This window comes from Dipodomys spectabilis, unplaced genomic scaffold (assembly GCF_019054845.1).
Source record: "Dipodomys spectabilis isolate Male_0828 unplaced genomic scaffold, ASM1905484v1 ptg000264l, whole genome shotgun sequence".
Lineage (NCBI taxonomy): Eukaryota > Metazoa > Chordata > Mammalia > Rodentia > Heteromyidae > Dipodomys > Dipodomys spectabilis.
In genome coordinates, this window is record NW_024870941.1 from 7475805 (window position 1) to 7485565 (window position 9761).

Here is a 9761-nt window from a genome sequence, read left to right on the forward strand (position 1 = left end):
CTGGATTTTTTATGTTTAATTTTTTTAAGTTCTCTGTATACACTGTATATTAGGCTGTTGCTTGATATATAGCTGGAAAAAACCTTCTCCCATTCTGTAGGCTGCTTTTTTAGGTTGTTGGCTATGTTCTTTGCCATGCAGAAACTTTTTTAGTTTGATGCAGTCCCATTTATCAACTCCTTTTTTAAAAATTCACTCGGCTTCTGGATCTTTACTCAGAAAGTTTCTACCTATGCCCAGGAGTCCTAATGTTTCCCCTACTCCTTCCAGTAATAGCTTCATGGTTTCAGGTCCTACAATGAGGGCTTTAATTCATCTTGAATTGATGCTGGTGCAAAGTTATATATGGATGAATGGATCAACAAAACATAGTATATGCAATGGAATTTTTTTCATCCATTAGGAAAAAATGATATTGTACCATTTGTAAAGAAATGGACTTGGTAAAAAAATTAAAGTAAGCCAGAGACTCAAAGAATCCATGTTTTTCCCTTATATGTGGAAGCTAGATTTGGCTTACAAACTCAAGTAAATACATTGTGTAATATACAAGTGTACACAACTGTCTTGACTGTAATATGGTAGATTCAAGAGATCTCAAATAGTGTAATTCTGTAGAAGCCCAAAGTCAAAGTTCAGCAAAATACAACCAGGAATTCAGTACTGAAAAGGGGTAGGATGGAATCAAGGGGGAGGGATGTAGATGAAGAGAAAAGGGGGAGAATGTAGTCAAGAATGTATATCCTACAAAATTATGGGGGGTGGGTGCGAATGTTGAAAGGGATACACTATTCAGGAGATATTGTATCCACCAACTTCTTTGTTAAATGACAACTCCTTTGTACAACTACTTAAAGACAAAAGTAAATTACTTGGTTTTTGACTATATTTCCAATGAAAGCAAAAGAAAACAAAGGTTAACTAGGATGCACCCTCCACCATGGCAAATAACACCAATTGCCATTCTGCCACTGTTGGTTCTAGAACTTGGCCATTCTCAGATGTGCTCCTCTGGTCTTGGTGGCTTCACCTGGGGACATGACCATATTTATCCCTGGGGAATATGAATCCCCTTGCTGCTTCACAATTTGGCCCAAGCACTCTAAAAGGTACCCAGATGGTGCCAACCACATTCTTTCTTACCTCCTTGATCTTTCACTCCCTTCTCTTGATGATCAAGACTAATCACTTGCTCTAAAAGGGCGACTTCCCTTCTGCCTGCCGGTCCCTGGACAGAACCAGCATGAAGTTTCCAGATGAAAGGCATAGCTTATGGTTCTCACAAACACATTGTTTGCTGGTGAAAATAACTCTGCTTTGGGGGATAGATGGGAACATTTCATAGTGCAAGGCCCAGAGCTGTGAGGTTAGGAAACACAGATTTGTCAACTGAGTCGTTGGGAGTTAGTTGAGGCCACACTGGCTTTGTTCCATCCTTTTATTCCAAGACCTCCAATTTTTCTCCTCTTGGAAACGGTACACTATAATGTCACTCTTGATTCAAGGTATCTGCTGTATCCAAGATTCTGGTGCCAAATTTTCCTGCAGTATATCTTCTCAGCTATGGCTAGAGTTCCCTGTCCACCACTTCATCAGATGAGAAGCAGCTGGGTATTGTGGTATTTTATACATGTTGTATATCTAATAATCGTGCATGTCTGATAGTTGTGTGGAATGGGTACACTAATTAACCAGGTACTATATTATCTGGGGCCAGTGGTTCAAACTTTCCATAAAGCTTTGATAGGAATTCTGGCTAAAATCCATAGGAAAGGCACTTTCCCAGAATATGTTCTTCCCGTCAGAACAAATGGCCACCTCTTAATGGTAGGGGCCTGATGTACTCCACTTAGCTTCCAAATTGGTCTCATTTCAGGAGCTTAGCTCTGGTCTCTTCTAAAACTAGACAGAGATCCAAAATAGCTGCTGCTCCTCCATGGGAGCTGCGAGTGTTCAGCCACACATAGTTGCTGTGCCTCTGAGCATGGTCACTGGGGTGGGGTGTTCTCATATCTGCAAAGGGAGCAGCCAGTGACGGAGGCCAAGTTGTCCCGTCTACCTGGTTGTTTAGTGCCTTGGCTATAATGCGTCATCTATAGTGAACAATAAGAAGCAACCCCAAAGTCTCCCTGCTTCTTGGTACTGGCAAATATAAAACCATCTATCACTTCAGAATTTTTACGCGTACAATCTGTTTTTCCGTGTCTGCGAGCAGTGGGCCAGCTCGGTGGACATTCACATGAGTCTTCATATGAGCCTGAGCTTCTTGCCTCTCTCTGCACAAGGGATGTAGCTAGGTGCACCATATAAAACCAGACCACTGGAGGACATCCTTCATCCTGGGTGAAGAAGGACCAGGAGGACAAGGACAAAGAATTCTTTAGAAGGGTTCTGTGAGATACTGTAATGGTGGCTGCCTGTCATTTGTATAAACCATAGACTGGGCCCTAATATAAACTATACTTTGGCTGCTGTTGCACTCATACTGACACATTAACAAACAGAGCACACTTACCTAAGTGTGTGTAGAGGCCAACGGTATTGTGGAAATCTCTTACCTTGTGCTCCATCATGCTATGAGTTTAAAGCCTTTCTAAAAAAATGGGACTGTGCCTTTTTGCATTCTCATTGTAGAGAACAAAGTTCCTTACATAATGGGTATGTACTTACACTGGGCTTCTCCAGAGAGATGGAACCAATAAGAGAAATGTGCCTATAATTTACATGATTTTAATTATGAAGAGTGGAAAGTTCTCTGATTGCTATCTGCAAGCTGGAGACTAGAGAAAGCCATCTGCCAGCCTAAGGCTAAAGAGCCAATGGCATAGACTCCAGGCTAGGCCTATAGCAATGAGAACCAGGAACAGCTCAGGACAGGAGAGCACCAATGCCACACTCGGCTCCAGGGATAAGAGAAGGGCAAGTGCCATCTTCCATTTTGTTCACATCCTTTCTCAATAGCTTGGTGTCCCCTGACAATGGATAGGGCCATCTGCTTACTTCCACCCACCACATTGGATGTTAGTCTTGTGTAGAGTCACCATCATACACACACCTGGAATGGCGGTGGGGGCTTAATCTTCTATCTGGGCATTCCATGGCTTAAATCAATTTGACCCATAAGATTTGTCATCACAGAATGTATAATTTGTTAAATGAAATAGCTAAAGTAAACATTTTGCCATTGCCTTTATTAGGCACCCATCTTGAATCTTTGAGTTCAATTATAAAGCAGGAAAGTCAGGTTACAAAATCAGCATTGGATTATTGATTCTAACCTTCTATGATTGATTAAAACTACTATGAGGTAAAGAAAATTTCCATGCCTTGAGCACCTGCTATGGGTGAAATATCTGTGATATTTCACTTCCTTCCTACAATGATCTTATGAAATAATCTTTATGAAGAATGAATTGTATTAAGAATAGAAGTCTACTTACAAAGAGAATACGTTCTATTCTTCATATGTACAACAAACTAGAAAAATCAGCCCAGGCTTTGCTTCTTAGTAGTTGTGATTTCAAAACCGACTTGGCCTCAGGTTCTGGGGCTGCTGAGAGGTGAGAGCTTTCCATGGCCCATGTCCAGTAAGCCCCACAGGCTGACTCTTTCTCAACAGTAAAGAGAGCCACACCACCGAGTGACTTGGCCTCAGCTCTTCCACTCCCGTGACATGTGTCTACTTGTGCCGGTGTCCCCTAATTAAATGTGTGTTAGGGTTAGTGGAAACACTGAATGAATGACCATGGCGCTGTGTGCCGTGTGCACGGAGTGCCTGGGTAAGAACCGGATGTGTGACGGCTAGTGTGACTTGTGCATATATGCAAGCGATGTAAGTGCGTTGTTGTGCGGCAAGTGTGTGCCGTGTGTTAAGTGCATTGGCGTGCACACGCACTTGAGAGCCGCATGCCACACTGGATACTGCCCCGTTTCCTCCACATGTAAATGTCTGTTAATAATGGGCATTGAGCAACTTTTAGTGATTAGAAATTTAACTTTTAGCCTATTATCACCACTACTCTCAGGAAAGCGCTGTCCTCTGCCTCTCCTGCTCCAGGCTGCCCCGGCGCCAGAGAGCACATTTGCTCTTCATACGACTCATTCTGTTCTGAATACTGTCACTGCCACATCTTCCAAACCAGTCTCCCTGCCCCAGTGATCTTTACCATAATACCCTTCTGGCCGTTCCTCCTCACAAACATCTCTGACTCCTGAGCCAAGGTGAGACTCTCCAGCTTGGTGTTAAGGCTAGCATGCACTACACCACTGCCCACATGCCAGGGTCAGTCAAATGCCATCACAACACACAACTTGCTCTTCCTGCCAGCCTGTACTGGCCCATTCCTGCTTTCTGGTTTCATACTGGGTAGCCAAAACTGAAAGGCACCAAAATGTACCTGTAGGAACATTTGCAATAGAGATGGCGTGAATCTTTGTTCAAATGGCATCCTGTTGTACATGTTCCATCCTCATGCAAAAGTTGGCTAGCATCTCTGAGCTATGCTTACCTATACAACAGGCACGTGAATAACTCCCAAGTGGGTTTCGATTTACTTTTTGATAAGAGAACTACTCCGTTAGCAATGCTTAATGTATATATTGCAAGGCAATTCAACACTGTATCTTATCCAGATACAGTGACTATTAAAGCAAAATTATTCTGCCAGGCTTCATCACATCTGTACTTTGTGTGTCTTCCTTCTGGGATAGACTAGGCACATTCCACATCTAGGACAACTTTGTATCTTTCCTAGAACTGGACAGCTAGACGGGCTCGATCCACTCCCATGAAATAAACAGATGAATTCCAATACAAGTATGCAGCTGCCATTGCAAAGGCAAATTCTGAGACACACCCTCACTGTGAGTGCCGTAGCATTCCCTGGAATTGGCATGAACACTTAGAAATGGTTCGGTTCTCAACGTCCACACAGCACAAGTTACTAACACAAACACACAAAGCCCATGCTGTTAATGCAGTGACAGGGGTGGAATTGGAAGTGTTTTTTAAGAGTAGTTTGATCAGGGTTATGTTGACTAGCGTTGCTCCCCAAGTTTCACCAAGAAAATCCTACTTATTTCATATAGGCGCCCTCTACACAATATGATGCTATAATAAAGGTTTTGTTTTCATTTGAGATTGCACAACCAACTAGTTATGAAAGTAATTTCCCTCTTGGACGCCAATGGTGTGTCATCCTAGCTACTCAGGAGGCTGAGATCTGAGGATCATGATTCAAAACCAGCCCAGGCAGGAAAGTGTGTGGGACTCTTCATCTCTAATAAACCACCAAAAGGCCAGAAGTAGAGCTGTAACCCAAGTGATGGAGCACCATCCTAGAGCAGCAAAGCTAAAAAGAGAGAGCACTCAGGACCAAAGTTCAAGTTCTAGTACCAGCACAAAAAAGAAATACACAGCATCTGAAATCTCAAGAACCAAGATGTGCATTCCCTAGCTGGAGATATGAGGATCTTAGACTCCATGTTCAGAGTTATAATCACTAATTCTCCGGTAAGTCAATATTTAATAGATGGAGCTGGGAATATGGCTCAGTGGTAGTATTTGCCTAACAAGCATAAAGCCCTAGGTTTACTGCCCCTCTCCCCAACCCTGCTTTCAGACAAGTCAACCTGTCTTGTTAGCACTTAACCCATCATGTAGAAAACAAAGGGTGCCTCCTAAGTGTGACTTAAGCCTTGTTTGAAGGAAGTCTTCCAAGACTGGAGGCTGGTATCACTTGATGAAAACCAATCTTCAGATGACATATAAGACATAGTTGGAATGGAAGTGGAGAGACAAGGCTGCTGATACCAGCAGGGAGCAATCATGGCTACATCACCGTCCAGACTCAGATCGTGTTTGTCAAGGCATGTAGATGCTCCATCAATACTTAGTCACTCAAAATTCACTCTTCGGGACATCTCTCAGAGGTAGTATTTATTCTAATTTTTGAGGCAGAGAACTTGGTTTGGACAATCTCTTTAATGTCTTCAAGATTCAGTAAATAGTAGCCAGGATAGAAGCCCCGTTTCTTTGACTCTGAAGATAACACTCTTAGTATTTCACGAGAACTTCCTCTGCCTGACCTTGCTTGCACCAATGTAGAAGCTATTCACCAATGAAAACACTTTTTTTTTTCCAGACAATGTATTTTCTCAGAGGCCAGAGACCCGTGGCCTGTGCCTTCAGGCATAAAATCAGCATTAGGTTTCATATCTCTTCATTTCTTGTTCTGTACCTTCCCCCACCCCACGAAGTCAGGATCACCTGACCCACTGATCTACCTAAAGCAATGCCTGACACACACGCTGGGACCTGCTACTGGCTAATGTCCTGAGATGTTTCTATTGAGAAGCTGAATGACTGTGCAGCTAGAGTACTCAGTCGTGGTACTGCCAGGACACAAGCCTAGCACTGTGCTTCATCGTTCTGAGGAAGGATGAAAGCATTACCCTTGCTCAAGTATGAGCAACAAAAACTTAGCAAGAAAATATCAGATCATAGCACATAAGAGCTGTAAGAGGGATTCGGGGAGCATGTGTCCCAAGCTTCTCATTTGACAGATGTAGAACCTAAGGTTCAATGAAGAGGGGAAATCCTTTCATCATTCAGCTTGTTAATAGCAGAGCTGGGAATTGCCAGGAACAGACATTGAGCATCATAACTGAAACCTGCCCATGTGCTGTTGACGCTCCAAGCGAAACTCCCCTTCTGTGGACCATGGATAAGCCAATAACACGGTATGTCATGGGGGACATTTTCAGCTTCTCTGGGACTACTGCAGATTGGCTTCAACATGGAGCTAATAAAAGGGATTGGCAGGGCATGGCAGGCAAAACTAGTCTGCTGAAGGGATCGCTATCATTGGGCCATCTAGCATTCTGTGGACTGAAGAACCACAGAAGGCTGGGGAATAGCCTTGAATATGTGTGAGAATGCTCTGGACCTGAGCTCTTGCATCTCCGAAACATGGGAGCCTGGCTGGCTTCATCATGCTCAGACTTATGACTCCAGTGTTATCTACAGTATTAACTCTTCAAGAATAGATTCAGTTGCGGGTCACAGACCACAGGGCAGGCATGTTGAGCAAATCGTTAGGACATACCACATGCACAGGGAGGCACCTGCCCTCCCTGCACGGATGCTCTGAGCTGATTGCTGCCTCCCCTAAAGTCACATGGCAGCCCCACTTCCCAGTCTCAACATCCCTACTTCCTCCTTGCCCTTCCTAAAAGGGGGGGGGGGGGAGCTTCATGATCTTCAGCTCTGCACATGGACTAAGCATCCAACTCGCCTCTAATGAATCTGAAGATGAACTGGATAAGTGTTCCCTGAGGTTCCCTGAGTGCAACCAGCACTGTACTCAGCCCTGGCGCTTGGGACGTGGGTCCTACAACTTTGTGGGAATCGGCCTCTCCCATCCCACTAAGCCACCGGATCGGCCCCTTCATCTTTACAGCACTGATGGCATGTCAGAATACAAGTGGAGCCCTGCTGCGGTGATCACGTGCTTACCTGGGCTGGTAGAGATTGAGTCTGTAGCTTTGGACCATAGCTGGCATCTTACTCTTTCCCAGCATTCTCTGCTATGGAAGTGTGACACTTTCAGTTAAACACACCACTCTCCAGACTCTTGTCTCAGCCTTCTTGAAAGGTCTACGTCCCACACCCATTTTTCTATAGAACGTGAGGGTTGAATCTTTCCCTAATGCGTGTCCATTATCTGTGAATCATAATTCTTTGTCCAACTATGCCTAACGCTGCTTAGCGGTCTCCTGATGTCGAGGGGAACAGAGGATGTGCACAGATTACAACTAGCAAGTACCTATGCATAAATGGAAAGTAAATCCTGACCCGGATAATGGAATTTTTCTCACTAAAAAGTTCAAGGAAAAAAAAACAACAACCATAATCTCATCAGTGGCATTTGGTAAAATGCTGTCCCTGCCTCTTAATTGTAATGAATATTTTGGAAGGCAATTTGGCAATGTACATTTAGAACCTCCGAAATATTCATATTCTTTAACTCACTAATTCACTTCTGGGAACCCAGCCCAAGGGTATAATTCTGTATCTGAGAAAGAAAAGTAACTTCTATATATAAATACATTCCCTGAAGCATTATTTTAATAGAGAAAAAACTGGAAAGAGCCTTAAATAATCAATAACAGGGACATGGGAATATAAATCGCAGTGCACTGCCTCAGCACACTGAGGACTGGTTTTGAATGAGCTAAGCAATATGGAAAATACCTACACCACGGAAGAAGCCGGGGAAAAGGGCCAGAAAGTGAAACACAACATGACTTCTAAAAGAACAAAAATGGAGATAATCCAACAGAATGCCCCCAAATCAATACAAATAATATATGAATCTTGACACAATGTGGGAAGATATTGTAGGGTGTCTCATGGTCTTCACACATTTAATGTGAAGCTATATTGAAAGTGGTTAGGATGGGGCTGGGGGTTTAGCCCAGCAGAAGGGCGCCTGCCCGGCATGCGCAAGGCCCTGGGTTCGGTCCTCAGCCCTGGAAAAAAAAGTGGTTAGGATAAATTCTTGTCATTCAGGAATACATATGCAGGGAAGGCTGAGAGGATAGGACATTTTCCTCCTTGGGGAGGAAAAAAAAACACCTGGAAATGCCACTGAGTTCTTAACCTCCTTTTGGAAAAGAGGATTTGTCCTCAGAAGGAAATACATACCTTCTGCTAGAATTTGGCCCCATGAAAAGCCTCCGTGTCAGCATCTGAGAGAAGATCATGTTTAAAAGACAGTGCGCTGGATTTCCTTGAACTACACAGAGAGAAGCTATTTGTTAAACCAAAACTGCCCAATCTTTGAGTCTTGTTGTTTTAGTGCTTTCAGCAAGCACAAGAAAAACAGCAGACTACGCCAGAAACAAAGTTCCCACAGCAACCTTAAGGGCATATGCCCACCACGTTAGAGATGACCTGAGCCTCACTACCAACCACAGACACCTGTCAGAGCAAACATCTCAATCTGTCTCATGAGAACCATAGCTGAGGTGAGGCAGTCACTTGTCCATCCTTAACGAAGCTGAAGTTTGCTAGATCTGCATAGACTTCAACTCCTTCTGCTGTAACTTATCAGATGTCTATTGCTAGTGGCTTAGTCACTCAGCCCAGACTTGATTGTGAAGCAGGTATAATTGAAAGTATGGCTTCACTTTTTCTTCACAACCAAGTAAAGCGGATGCAAAAGTCAACTGAGGGGATTATACATGTAGTTCATTTATAATATCTCACAAAATAAAATAAATGTGCGTGCTGGCTGGTTTGATGAGTGGCTGTGTGGCATCCCAACCAACACTCAAACCTCCAGGGCAAGCACTTGGCATACCTTCAACCTTGGTCAATACCAAACACATACTGAATCTATGCCGATTATCACTGTTTCTGGGAAATGGGCCTTCTTATTAAATTGGTGTCATCGACAATACAGATCCAGGCTAAAACATTGCCATCTTTTTCTCTGCCACTAAATTAGCTAAGTAGGAAAAACCTAGAACCCTCGCCAGTCTAAATCCTTAGGGAAGACAAGTACCACGTGATTCCTAAATGACTGTATAGTTAAGTTTGCATGCAAAGCATAGTTGAATCACCTTAAAATAATGAGACTATTCTGTCGTCCAGTTTAGAGACTAGATTGTAGAAACGGCTCACTAAGTTTCTTTCATAGATGACTACTTGTATAGAGGACTTCAGCGAGAGTCTCCTTAACTACTGTCTACAATCG